This window comes from Salvelinus sp. IW2-2015, linkage group LG10 (genome assembly GCF_002910315.2).
Source record: "Salvelinus sp. IW2-2015 linkage group LG10, ASM291031v2, whole genome shotgun sequence".
In the NCBI taxonomy this organism is placed as follows: domain Eukaryota; kingdom Metazoa; phylum Chordata; class Actinopteri; order Salmoniformes; family Salmonidae; genus Salvelinus; species Salvelinus sp. IW2-2015.
Genome location: NC_036850.1, coordinates 13,769,176 through 13,784,066, shown reverse-complemented (window position 1 = coordinate 13,784,066; position 14,891 = coordinate 13,769,176). Strand labels below are relative to the sequence as shown.

Below are 14,891 nucleotides of genomic sequence, written 5' to 3'. Positions count from 1 at the left end.
GCATAAGTGTTTTTTTCTACATTTTAAAAACCACGTCATACAGTGGGGAGACAAGTATTTGATACACTGCCGATTTTGCAGGTTTTCTCTACTTACAAAGCACTGTTAGAGTCTGTCATTTTTTTATCAATACGGTACACTAACTGTGAGAGACGGAATCTAAAACAAAAATCCAGAACAATCACATTGTATGAATTTTTAAGTAATTAATTTGCATTTAATTGCATGACATAAAGTATTTGAATCCCATCAGTTCCGCGATCAGCTCTAGGACCTTAAGTAGAGGAATTGCGCTGCTCTCACAGACTCTGTTAAATGTTTTTCTTTAAGAAGCCCTCCTGTTCTCCACTCATGTACTGTAATTTAAAACTGCCCCTGTTTGAGATCGTTACCTGTATAAAATACCACATGTCCACACACTCAAATCAAAACAGACTCCAACCTCTCCACAATGGCCAAGACCAGAGAGCTGTGTAAGGACATCAGGGATACAATTGTAGACCTGCACAGGCGATGGGCTACACAGGACCAATAGGCAAGCAGCTTGCGTGAGAGGCGCAACAACCTGTTGGCCGCAATTATAGAAAATGGAAGAAAGTTTCAGATGACGGTGCAAATCACCCTCCGGTCTGGGGCTCCATGCAAGATCACACCTTCGTGGGGCATCAATGATCATGAGGAAGGTGAGGGATCAGCCCAGAACTCACACGGCTGGGACCTGTCAATGACCTGAAGAGAGCTGGGACACACAGTGCATTAAGAGAAACCAAGTATAACACACTACCGCGTCACTGGATAAAATCCTGCAGCGCATGCAAGGCGTCCCCCTGCTCAAGCCCAAGCGCATGCTCAGGCCCGTCAGGGCGACGAGACGACTTGCACGTATTGAGGGGGAGGATGATGGGGGCCATGTATCGCGAGATCTTGGCCAACAACCTCCTCCTCAGTAAAGAGCATTGAAGCTTTTCCTAGATGTTTTTACTGTTAATGGTCATATCTAATTGATGAGTAAGGTCATTGACAATTGTCATCCAGCATCAAAATAAGGTATTACTGGTCACTCGTCTCTAGCTACCAGCAGTACACCCATGAAAATCATTTTAGTGTATGATTTTATGTCATGTGTTTTTACTGTCCCTCCGTCATCCCAGTAAATGCTAAAGAATCAAAAGTTTTTGTTTTATTTGATGCTTTGTTTTCTTGTCAGTATGTCCAACGAACAATTTAATCCGTTTTCACCAATGCCAGATAGCCATACCAAGACTATTCTGTGACTGTTTCTAAGTCTTTATGTAAGATATTAAAGGATTGTTGATCCTGATAAAACTGGTTATTCACACCACACGGAGATAGAGAGGCAGTAAGTATTGATGACCCTAAGTAGACCACTGAACACCTCCCATCCCTAGGGGCAGCAGCTACCGAGGTCAGGTGCTGAGAGAGCCAGGACGTGATGACTGTTAATGTGTTGGGGATTGGCAAATCGATCCTAGGGTCTGACACCCAGACCCTAGGCAACAGCAGTAACTAGGGTCTGGGATTAATGAAAGACTCTGGTAAATTTTGAAAAAGACTTCAGACAGACAACTCCCCCAACAAATCACGAGGCAGACATGCCAGAACATCGGCAATTCGCACCCAAAGTTCGCAGGCAATTCTTTGCAGTTGTTTTTAGTGAGGTAGATGATGCAAACTAGCCATTTGCAGAATGCACTCATGAAAATAACCCTCTTGTGATTTCCATCTTGCTAGATTATATTGTGTCCAGGGTATGTGAGCATCAAGCGGATAAATCGGTGGACGTAGCAGTGGCATGTAAACCAGATGATTGGTACATTTGTGGGAGGCACAATCTGTCTAGAGAGGAGTAGGGATTGGCAGGTGATGGCTGAGGGAGAGGTGGATTGAGGCACCTTTCTGGCCTAGCAGGGTCTTCCCTTATTTGTTTGAATACCTTTTTGTTATGGATTTTCCTTTTGTTTATTTTGTGTATATTAATATTATTTTGGTCACCATCTAGGAACATTGCAACCTGCTTGGGCTGGCGGACTAGAGAGTCAGAGACAGAGCTCTCCCTTGATCCTGGTAAGTAAGCTGTCTTCTTAGGAACATGACAGCTCTTTGAGAACCCAAGGCCATATAGCCATAGGGGTCTCAGTTTAACAATTGACCACAGTGGGTAACCAATGTGTACAGCTGTCCCGACGCTCTGTCTAACTGCGTCTAACCGTGTCTAATAACTGCGTGCAATACGGTTTCGGGAACATCGAAAACTTTACTTTCAAGTCACTGCGTTGCACTTCCTGAGGCTAATAGAAAACTTGGAGGGAACAAAACAAACCTGTGGCTCGAACCTGTTACACAAAAAAAACAATCAGTGGAAATGTCACTGCTGTTGAAGGAAGAAACTGGACCAAGTGCAGCGTGGTGAGCGTACCATTTTCTTTTTTCTTCTAGAAAAGACGACGAACAAAACAAGAAACACTACAAAACAAATCGTGAAACTAAAGGCTACGTGCCTTAAACACAAAGTAACTTTCCCACAAACACAGGTGGGAAAAGGGCAGCCTAAGTATGGTCTCAATCAGAGACAACGATAGACAGCTGTCCACTGATTGAGAAACCCTACCCGGCCAAAACATAGAACTACAAACATAGAACATAGAATACCCACCCAACTCACGCCCTGACCAAACCAAAATAGAGACATAAAAAGGATCTCTAAGGTCAGGGCGTGACAAGGAAATATGTGGTAAAACAGTAAGTGTATCTTTTGTATTTGTTATTTTTGGATGATAATTAGGTTAAGTTGAGTGTTCAAGGTTTCCAAAAATCGTATCACAATCATGGATAAATTGTTTATAGATGGAGTATTTCACACTTGAATAATTACGTCAGGTATTCAAAAAGGACGTAGAATGACCAATGTTGTAACGTTTGGAGTCATGAGAAGGGCTAGGCATGTGCATACAGTACAACACCCTAATCACTTATGCTTTCTTCCATGTTAAATAGTCATTCGGGACAGGATATGGAACAGCTAGACAGGCCTAACCCCAAGTAGACTTATTTTGTAGGCTGGCGAGTTGTTTTCCTAACACAATGTATGGCCAGGACATTTTGATCAATTGCAACGACTACTTTTCTCCATATCCATAGAAATGCTCCGCTGGTTTTAGATCAGGATGTATGCATCATTCTCCAGTGATGCTGTGACTCACCTGAAGATCTTAGTAAACAAATAAATTGGTCTCTAAATAGGATGTGTGTTGTATTGCATCTTCAGACTGAGTACTCCCGACTCAGACAGGAGCCATCTGTTCACCCAGCACCTCTAAACTGGTTCAACTTACAGTAGCACCACAGTAAACTTCAACTCACTGGTCCTCCCTATTTGAACAATGAACAATCATATTGTTCCTATTTCCACTTGCTTTTTGTTTGTAAATGTTCTGTTTGTTTATTGTGTGTAGTTGAAACTGAATTTTGTAAATAATAGTAATTAGTATCAACTACTTTCCTTCATCATGATCACACTCAAAACCAGGTAAGATACAGGATTCCAAGCCTTCCCCAAACAGCGTTTCTGCATTTCGTTGAAGTGAATCTCAAGACCAATATTGGTGGGGGAGAAAATGAGAAAGAAAAGTAACAACTGCCAGCACGCAGGCCTTTATTTTAGAAAGTAAGCGTGTGCTATTTTCAGGGCTCATTCAGTAGTGCTGGGGCTAGTCGTTGGCCCTAATTAAGTGTTCCGCTCTACAGCCAGCTAGCTAGCTAGCTCAACACTGGTCCTGAGCATGCAGAAGCTGTCTCCTTCTTCCCTCCATCACATCTACTGATATTACTTTTGTTTACAGGTGGAGGAAACGGCGGCAGTCTGATTAGAAGTTATTGAGGAGATAACTCATAGCTAAGTCAGCGATGGCGCTCCCTCGCCCTTTTCTTCTGGATGCAGATGAATTATTTCCTGTAATGAAATGTTTGTTGGGACAGCATAGAGACGCTTGTGGAAAATGACACTGACAAATTGCCACAGGGCTGTCAAACTTCAGAACCATTTGCCTCTAGGTGCCATCCCACATCTTGCCCACTTTGTTTTCAGTGTTGTTGTTTTTTCCAAGAGCGATGTAGCTTTTCTATCTTGCACTGAGGTGGAAAAGGGAATGTTCTCAGAAAATGCTAATTAGCTATTTATATACATTTTGTTACGCTACAGCGCCTTATTCTAAAATGGATTAAATAAAACAATTTTCCTCACCAATCTACACACAATACCCCATAATGACAAAGCGAAACAGTTTTTTCCCCTCCATTTTTCAAATTCATAAAAAAACATAATTTACATAAGAATTCAGACCCTTTGCTATTGAGCTCATGTGCACCCTGTTTCCATTGATCATCCTTGAGATGTTTTTACCAACTTGGTTGGAGTCACCTGTGGTAAATTCATTTGATTGGACATGATTTGGGAAAATGCACACACCGTGTCTATATAAGGTTCCCACAGTTACAGTGCATGTCAGAGCAAAAACCAAGCAATGAGGTTGAAGGAATGTGGGTAGGAGTTCCGAGACAGGTTTATGTCGAGGCACAGATCTGGGAAGGGTACCAAAACATTTCTGCAGCATTGACGGTCCTCAAGAAAAACAGTGGCCTCCATCATTCTTAAATGAAAAAGTTTGAAACAACAGACTCTTCCTAGACCTGACCGGCCGCGGCCAAACTGAGTAATCGGGGGAGAAGGGCCTTGGTCAGGTACGTGACAGAACCAGATGTTCCACTCTGAGAGTGCTCCAGAGTTCCAATGTGGGAGATGGGAGAACCTTCAGAAGTACAACCATCTCTGCAGCAACTCCACCAATCAGGCCTTTTAAGGTAGAGTGCCTGACGGAAGCACATTCCTCAGTAAAAGGCACATGACAGTCTGCTTGGAGTTTGCAAAAAGGCACCTAAAGACTCTCAGACCATGAGAAACAAGATTCTCTGGTCTGGTAAAACAAGAATGAACTCTTAGGGCTCCCGAGTGGCGCAGCGGTCTAAGGCACTGCATCTCAGTGCAAGAGGTGTCAACTACAGTCCCTGGTTCGAATCCAGGGCTGTATCACATTCGGCCGTGATAGGGGTTCCATAGGGCGGCGCACAAAATGGCCCAGCGTCATCCGGGCTTGGCGGGTAGTCTGTCATTGCAAATAACAATTTGTTCTTAACTGACTTGCCCTCGTTAAATAAATTAATGTCAAGCGTCATGTCTGAGGAAACCTGACACCATCTCTTCAGTGAAGCATGGTAATGGCAGCATCATGCGTGGGGGATGTTTTCAGCAGCAAACTAGTCCTTGGTTCGAATCCAGGCTGTATCAACATCGGCCGTGATTGGGAGTTCCATAGGGCGCGGCGCAAAATTGGCACAGCGTCATCCGGGCTTGGCGGGGTAGTCTGTCATTGCAAATAACAATTTGTTCTGTAACTGACTTGCCTAGTTAAATAAAATAAATAATGTCAAGCTTCACGTCTGGAGGAAACCTGCGCACCATCTCTTCAGTGAAGCATGGTAATGGCAGCATCATGCTGTGGGGATGTTTTTCAGCAGAAGGACTGGGAGGACTAGTCAAAGATCGAGGGAAAGATGAACGGAGCAAAGTACAGAGAGATCCCTTGATGAAAACCTGCTCAGGACCTCAGGACTGGGGTGAAGGTTCATCTTCCAAACAGGGACAACAACGCCTAGAAATACAGCCAAGACAACGCAGGAGTGGCTTCGGCACAAGTCTCTGAATGTCCTTGAGTGGCCCAGCCAGAGGCCTGCACATGAACTCCGATCGAACATCCTCTGGAGAACTGAAATAGCTGTGCAGCAACGCTCTCCATCCAACCTGACAAAAGCTTGAGAGGATCTGCAGAGAAAAATGGAAGAAACTCCCAAATACAGGTGTGCCAAACTTGCAGTGTCATACCAAGAAGACTCGAGGCTGTAATTGCTTCAACAAAGTACGGAGTAAAGCATCTGAATACTTATGTAAAATGTAATATTTCATTTTTTTGTTTTAATACATTTTCAAACATTTCTAAAAACCTGTTTTTGCTTTGTCATTTAGGGGTATTGTGTGTAGAGGGGGAAAAAAACGATGTAATACATTTTTAGAATAAGGCTTGTAACGTAACAAAATGTAGAAAAAGTCAAGGGGCTGAAACTTTCCGAATGCACTGCATATATATATGGAAAGGGGAAATGTAGACTGTTCATATTTTTAGTTAATCTACCTTTTTGTGGTGGCCTATACTTCTCTGCCATACAGAGGTGATATTTTCCCACAGGATACAGAGCGAACCCAACTGATATGTTGTAGAGGTCAAGCCTGCTCTGGTTGACTTCATTGTTTTCATATATGATACATCACCTACTGTACAGTGAGCTCTCTGGTCTGTGGGTATTAAAGTTAATGTGGTATCGTAGTTCAATATCCCACTTGGATGTAGTTCTTGGTCATATCTGAACCGCGGCCATGATTAATGGTTCATTGTTTTATCATGCTTCACCAACCGTCTTAATAATTGGAATAGAACTATCTTGAATGCTGTGAAATAGGGGTCTCTGAGTCGACCAAGGTTATCTTTTGTCTGCAAAAAAATTACCTCATGAAGATTGGGGGTTAATTTGTTTTCTGACAGGGGAATTGTCTGCCAAATATGCATATATCAATCTAAATGTCTCTATCCTCCGGAGGTTGTTTATTTGTAATCGCCACCCTTCAAGTCTATTTCCCTGGTGCCATTCAATAAATGAATCAGATAGTTATCCTCTAATTGTACAGTTATTATTTAACCTTAAAATAGTAGTTGTAAACATCAGGTCTTATATTTGATAGAGGTGATTTTAAAGGGAACTGCTAATAAGGAGTGAAATTAAATGTTGTTGTCTATGTTGTCTGCAGCAATTAGTCAGTTTCAGGTGGGTTCATTCAATGATTAGTTCATAAAATTGGCCTTTAAGATTGGCCTTTAACAGTGATTTAGATATGACTTTTTAATCAATCTGCAACAGTATGTTACAGGTGACTATTCAAGTTCTTGGACTTGGGCAGGAGCTCACCGGAGCTGAATACCAGCACCTCAAATGTTCTACTGCTTTGATCTTCTGTTTCTTTAATAGAATATTAGCTCAAAAGTATTGTGGTGCTCCTGCACCTAAATATAAACAGTACCGGCACCCAAAATGAGTACCGGAACCCAGTGGCGATTTTAGCATGTCTATCTTGGTGGGGCAACACTCCAAACACATTTTTTATAGATGCATGCCAGCAAAGACTCTAAACAACACTAAACAATACATTAATTGTAACGGCTGATTTCCTCCTCTTCGATTGAAGAGGAGGTGTAGGGATCGGACCAAGACGCAGAGTGGAAAGTGTCCATAATTTATTATAAATAAACTGAACACTAACATGAAACAAAATAACAATAGAATACAACCAAAAAACAGTCCCGTGTGGTACGAATACTGACACGAAAGACAAACACCCACAAACACACACGTGAACCCCGGCTGCCTAAGTATGATTCTCAATCAGGGACAACGATTGACAGCTGCCTCTGATTGAGAATCATACCAGGCCGAACGCACAAAACCCCAACATAGAAAAAACACACATAGACAACCCAACCAACTCACGCCCTGACGATACTAAATAAATACAAAAACAAGAGAAAACAGGTCAGGAACGTGACATAACCCTCCCTCAAGGTGCGAACTCCGGGCGCACCCCCTAAAACTCTTGGGGAGGGTCTGGGTGGGCGTCTGTCCGCGGTGGCGGCTCTGGCGCGGGACGTGGACCCCACCTTAACAATGTTTTTGTCCGCCTCCTTACTCGCCCCCGTGGCCTCCTCCTAACAACCACCCTCCTTTCCAATCCCACTATACCAAAGGGCAAGCACCGGACTGAGGGCAGCACCGGACTGAGGGCAGCCACGACTGAGGCAGATCCTGGCTGGCGGGCGGCTCTGGTGGATCCTGGCTGCTGGCGCGTCCGGCGGATCCTGGCTGGCTGGCTCTGGCGATCCTGGCTGGCTGGCTCTGGCGGATCCTGGCTGGCTGGCTCTGGCGGATCCTGGCTGGCTGGCTCCGGCGGATCCTGGCTGGACAGTTCTGGCTGGTCCTGGCTGGCTGGCTCTGGCGGATCCTGGCTGGCCGACGGCACTGACTGCTCCTGTCTGGCGGACGGCACTGGCTGCTCCTGTCTGGCGGGACGGCTCTGGCTGCTCAACACAGACGGGCAGCTCGTACGGCTCGGGACAGACGGGCAGCTCTGACGGCTCGGGACAGACGGGCAGCTCTGACGGCCGGACAGACGGCAGCTCTGACGGCTCGGGACAGACGGGCAGCTCTGACAGTGCTGTGCAGGCAGCAGCTCAGACAGCGCTGGGCAGGCAGGCAGTTCAGACAGCCCTGGGCAGGCAGGCAGTTCAGACAGCGCTGGCAGGCAGGGAGCTCAGACAGCGCTGGGCAGGCAGGCAGCTCAGACAGCGCTGGGCAGATGAGAGCAACTGGAGAGAGAACCCGGAGAGACAGCCTGGTACGGGGGCTGCCACCGGAGGACTGGTACGTGGAGGTGGCACCGGAATTACCGGACCGTGAAGGAGGACACGCGCTCTTGAGCACCGAGCCTGCCCACCTTACCAGGTTGAATGGTCCCCGTAGCCCTGCCAGTGCGGCGAGTGGAATAGCCTGCACTGGGCTATGCTGGCGAACCGGGGACACCATTTGTAAGGCTGGTGGCATGTACGCCGGCCCGAGGAGACGCACTGGAGACCAGATGCGTTGGGCCGGCTTTATGACACCCGGCTCGATGCCCAACCTAGCCCTACCAGTGCGGCGAGGTGGAATAGCCCGCACTGGGCTAAGCACGCGTACTGGGGACACCGTGCGCTCCACCGCATAACACGGTGTCTGACCAGTACGACGCCCTCTCACTCCACGGTAAGCACGGGGAGTTGGCTCAGGTATCCTACCCGGCTTTGCCACACTCCGCGTGTGCCCCCCCCCCCCCCCCCCCAATAGATTTTTGGGTCTGACTCTCGGGCTTCCGTGCTAGCCGCGTACCTTCATACCGCCGGTCTCTCTCCGGTTGCCTCTGCTCTCCGAGCTGCCTCCAGCTGTTCCATGGGAGGCGATCCTTTCCAGCCAGGATCTCCTCCCATGTGTAGCAACCCTTGCCGTCCAAAACGTCCTCCATGTCCAATTCTCCTTTTTGCGCTGCTGCTGCTGCTGTCGCTGCCTTTTCCACTCTGCTTGGTCCTTTGGTGGTGGGTGTTTCTGTAACGGCTGATTTCCTCCTCTTCGATTGAAGAGGAGGTTTAGGGATCGGACCAAGACGCAAAGTGGAAAGTGTCCATAATTTATTATAAATAAACTGAACACTAACATGAAACAAAATAAACAATAGAATACACCGAAAAACTGTCCCGTGTGGTACGAATACTGACACGAAAGACAAACACCCACAAATACACACGTGAATCCCGGCTGCCTAAGTATGCAGATTCTCAATCAGGGACAACGATTGACAGCTGCCTCTGATTGAGAATCATACCAGGCCGAACGCACAAAACCCCAACATAGAAAACAACACATAGGCAACCCACCCAACTCACGCCCTGACCATACTAAATAAATACAAAACAAGAGAAAACAGGTCAGGAACGTGACATTAATTGCACTATAACGGCGACAAGTGGTGCCCAAAAACTGTTAGGAACTACATAAAGCTGTCCCAACCGCAGAGCTTTCTTTTCAGCACCATGGAGTGAATTCTTACCACTGCTACACCTGGCTATCAGCAGAGCCTTGTCTGGCAGCGAAACAGTTAATTCAGCCTCGTTTATTGCCTTTAAAAAAAACATAGCTGATATGGCTGACTTGCTTAAACAAATGTGGTTTTACTGACAATTGAGATGTAGAAACTATGGCATAAGGGAATGATGAGCGGATAAGAGGCGTTCCTTAATTTCGATTAAGAGATTAATGAGCGAGCTACAGTAAGATGGACGTAGTCATTATAACTATGTGTTCAGCACTTTTGAAATGTACAGCGACAGAATGCAGAACATGGGCTGCTCTTACAGTATTCTCTCTGTACAACAAGTCAGAACCGTAGGATAAATAAAGGGTTGCGAAAGAGAGGAGGACCAAAATGCAGCGTGATGATAATCCATATTTTAATTAGGATATTTAAACAACGAACAAAAACAACAAACTGACAGAAGGAACCGAAAACGCTACAGTCCTGAACATYGGAACACAGAACAGATGAACACACGAACAGGAACAATCACCCACAAACAAACAGTGAAAACAGGCTACCTTAATATGGTTCCCAATCAGAGACAATGACAAACACTTGCCTCTGATTGAGAACCATATTAGGCCAAACAACAAACCCAACATAGAAACACAAAACATAGAATGCCCACCCATCTCACGTCCTGACCAACTAAACAAAGACTAAACAAAGGAAATAAGGTCAGGAACGTGACAATGATGACATTTCTCAAAAACAGGTTATAGGCTACATGTGCAGCACCACCAAGTCAGAACAGTATCGTTAGGTGAAATTAAGAGGTGAAAATAGCCCAAATTATTAGGGTGAGGTACATGGGCTACTAACAGCTTACTACACAACAAACACTTACTATTACTTTCTTAGCTACAGTATACATATCTCCCTTGCATTTTACATCATTTATGCAGCAGCATACAAGACATTTTTGGACTCACCTTGGCTTATGATGTGCTCACTTAACTACCGCTTCTCTCTCCCGGATCCGGGATCCTCCTCATCAAAAAAGCTGACTAGCATAGCCTAGCCTAACGGGACAGGGATATCATATAATATAATTTCATGAAATCACAAGTCCAATACAGCAAATGAAAGATAAACATCTTGTGAATCCAGCCATCATTTCCGATTTTTWAAATGTTTTACAGCGAAAACACAATATGTATTTATATTAGCTAACCACAATAGCCAAACACACAACGGCATGTTTTCACCATGTTTCCACCGCATAGGTAGCTTTCACAAAACCCACAAATAGAGATAAAATTAATCACTAACCTTGAACAACTTCATCAGATGACAGTCTTATAACATCATGTTATACAATACATTTATGTTTTGTTCGAAAATGTGCATATTTATAGCTACAAATCCTGGTTTTACATTGCAGCCACCATCACAAATAGCACCAAAGCAGCCAGAATAATTACAGAGAGCAACGTGAAATACATAAATACTCATCATAAAACATTTATGAAAAATACATGGTGTACAGCAAATGAAAGATAAACATCTTGTGATACCAGCCAATATTTCCGATTTTTTAAGTGTTTTACAGCGAAAACACAATATAGAATTATATTAGCTTACCACAATAGCCAAACACACAAAAACATTTATTCACCGCCAACATAGCTTTCGCAAAAACCAGCAATAGATATAAAATGAATCACTAACCTTTGGACAACTTCATCAGATGACAGTCTTATAACATCATGTTATACAATACATTTATGTTTTGTTCGAAAATGTGCATATTTAGAGCTGCAAATCGTGGTTATACATTGTGAATACGTAGCAACAATTCACCAGAATGTCCAGAGATATTTTGGACAGTCACCTAATCTAACCAAAGAACTCATCATAAACTTTATATAAAAATACTTGTTGTATGGCAAATGAAAGATACACTGGTTCTTAATGCAACCGCTGTGTTAGATTTTTAAAAATAACTTTACCACAACATACAGCATGCATTATTGTGAGACAGCGCTCACCTATTCTCCGCCGTGTTGGAGTCAACATATTACACAGAAATACGAAATAACATCATAAATGTTGTCTTACTTTTGCTGATCTTCCATCAGAATGTTGTGCAAGGAGTCCTAGGTCCAGAATAAATCGTTGTTTGGTTTTAGAATGTCCATTTCTTCTGTCGAATTAGCAACTTTGGCTAGCATTGTGGAGCGCACATGTCCTTCATCTCTTGGCGCATGGAACGAAAAATTCAAAAATTCCCAATAAACTTCGAATAAACTGGTCAAACTCGGTTGAAAATCCATCTTTATGATGTTATTATCATATGTATCAAATAAAATGAGAGCCGGAGCAATTCGTAGTGTATACCGAACGCTTTTCAGAAGACAATGTGAGGTTCCCCTGCGCGCCGTCGAAAACTGCCAAAAGACCGGACCTGCCACTCCAAAAGCTCTTATTCGGCTTCACATCAAGCTAGACACCCCATTCAACCTTCTACTGCCTGTTGACATCTAGTGGAAGGGTTATGAAGTGCATACAGATCGATAAATAAAAGCCAGTTGAATAGGCAGGCCCTGACACAGAGCCTCGTTTTCAGATTTTTCACTTCCTATATGGAAGTTTGCTGCCAAATGAGTTCTGTTTTACTCACAGATATAATTCAAACAGTTTTAGAAACTTCAGAGTGTTATCTATCCAATAGTAATAATAATATGCATATTGTATGATCTAGAACAGAGTACGAGGCCGTTTAATTTGGGCACGATTTTTTCCAAAGTGAAAACAACGCCCCCCTATTCACAACATGAAGGTGGCACGGCGGTCCTTTGTGGGCAAATTTTGTCATCAAACTTTTGTCATCAAAGCATTCTCTGGATTTATGGTGGGAACTCGGGAAAAAAAACACACAGGCACTCCATTGAATAGCAGGATACTGGTTGCTATGCAATGCTTGCAGTTAGCCACTGATTCTTTCCAAACAACTCCTTGTTGAATTTGTGAATCTTTATGTCCAATGGCCGATGAGCAACGTTTTATCTATAATTTCTCTTAAATATTTATCTTAAAATAATTTTTCTGTAGATTGTCGACTTCATTCATGATGATGATTGCTAGCTAAGACTTTGAAAGTAAGATGTTGACGTGATCAGTCCAATCAAAGCTACTGTACATATAACGTGATTTGGAGTCATTTTATCTGTGGCCGATGACCTTGAGCCTTCTTGGAAGGGCACTTGTAATATAACTATGGCTGGACCCAAAGGGCTGACTTTTAGGATGTCTACCCTTACTAAGGACTTAAACTTGGCGATGATGTAGTGTCCCCATGAGTGACATAACACTGAGCCAATCACAGCACAATGCTCCTATTTTTTGCTGGCTCACCCCACCACTACAGAAAGCCACACTGAGCTAGGCTGAAACACCTGCATTTTGGAGCTGCCTTACTCAAGAAAACAAAAAAGAGACCATGTGTGTATGCAGCTTTATTAACTCAATTATTATATCTTTTTTTACATTGTTTGCAAACTGATATGTGACACGTATTAATGCCAAAATAACATGCACAACAGGCAAGCCTCCCACCCAAAAAATATTTATATATTTTTTGCAAGAAATGTGGGGCTCAAAACAGGTGGGGCTCTGCCCCCCCTGCCCTGAATGACGGGTTGCCACTGCCGGAACCTATTTCAGTCCAAGCCAAGCACTGGACTATTCTAAGGAAAAAAGTTAGCTGTAAAAAAAGAATTCTAATAATATTTAACATAAACATCAGGGCTGGGGTCAATTCTAATTATTAAGTAAACTAAAAATATATATACATAAAAAAAGGGATCTATTGTCAAGAATGTCAGTAAACTGAAGAGTGGAAAGTATTTACTGTATTTCAAAAGTTTTTACATTTTAGGATTTTAAGTTTAAATAACTTCCTGAATTGACTGCCTTCAATTCGAATTCACCCCAAACATTCTAATTAGGCGTATAGAAAGATGGACTAAACAGGGAATTAGGATGTGCCTGATCTTGATGCAATTGAATCAATTACCTAATTATTTCTGTTGTTTGCCTTCTTGTGGCTGCAATGCTAAGGCTGTAAAATGCATGACAGCCTTGAATAAAAACAGAGCTTGTGAAAATGGAATACATAAATGTGCTAGGCCTATGTGTCTGATTTGTAAGGAACACACAATGGCTGTGCATGTAATGAACAGCCAATTCACCTAGTACTGTATTCATTCAATACTGTCTCTTTATGGCTGTTGGCTGCTCCATTAATTAATTATTCAGTGTTTGTTTGTGTGCAAATAGTGCACCTCAAAAGAGTTGCTGTGTATGAACTTGTTGTTTGTGCAAATCTCCCTCCCACTCCCAGTCTCTTTAGTTTGCCATGGTGGAAGATTAATTATCTTCCTATAATGGCTCCCAATATTGGATAGTGGTAATTAAAAGATAATGATTGGTCCCTTTGAGTGTTACAAATAAAGATGCACAAACTCATTTGTGATATTCAGGTTGTTAAATAAAAGATTAGGCTTCGGTGTGTGTGCAGGAGGCTAAGGAATAGGGGGGAACTTTTATTTACATTTACATTTAAGTCATTTAGCAGACGCTCTTATCCAGAGCGACTTACAAATTGGAAAGTTCATACATATTCATCCTGGTCCCCCCGTGGGGAATGAACCCACAACCCTGGCGTTGCAAGCGCCATGCTCTACCAACTGAGCCACACGGGACCACTGCATGCAGATGCACAGACAGGCCACTGTATTTTTCCCTTCCAAAAAACCCAGTTTACTTTCCCTGTGGAACATCTATGCCCACAGCTTTGTTTATCAGATAAACATTAGATTATCACAATGGGTAGAGTAATGAATGAACACATTCCTCCACATCACCCTTCTTTCTTATCTCCTCTGCCAAATGCATAGGCGGAAAACAAAATAAAAGATAGAAAACGTCAGGTCATTTCATCTCAGGTCTCATCTCAGTTTTGTTTTCATTCTGTATTTTTTTTCTGTGGCTGTGACAGCTGTGGTGAATGATGAAATTTGTTCAGTCCTCCTCACAGGGGAACAGG

The 14,891-nt window shown here is 43.4% G+C and overlaps 1 long non-coding RNA gene across 1 annotated transcript in view; it reads right to left on the bottom strand.

Annotated features, from left to right (window-relative positions):
• Positions 1–14,537, bottom strand: part of LOC139028317 (uncharacterized) — a 139,682-nt gene extending 125,145 nt beyond the window's left edge. The window contains exon 1 of the long non-coding RNA XR_011480492.1: positions 14,397–14,537. This is a non-coding gene — a long non-coding RNA (uncharacterized lncRNA). The remainder of the gene's footprint in view (positions 1–14,396) is intronic.
• Between the last annotated feature and the right edge of the window lie 354 nt (positions 14,538–14,891).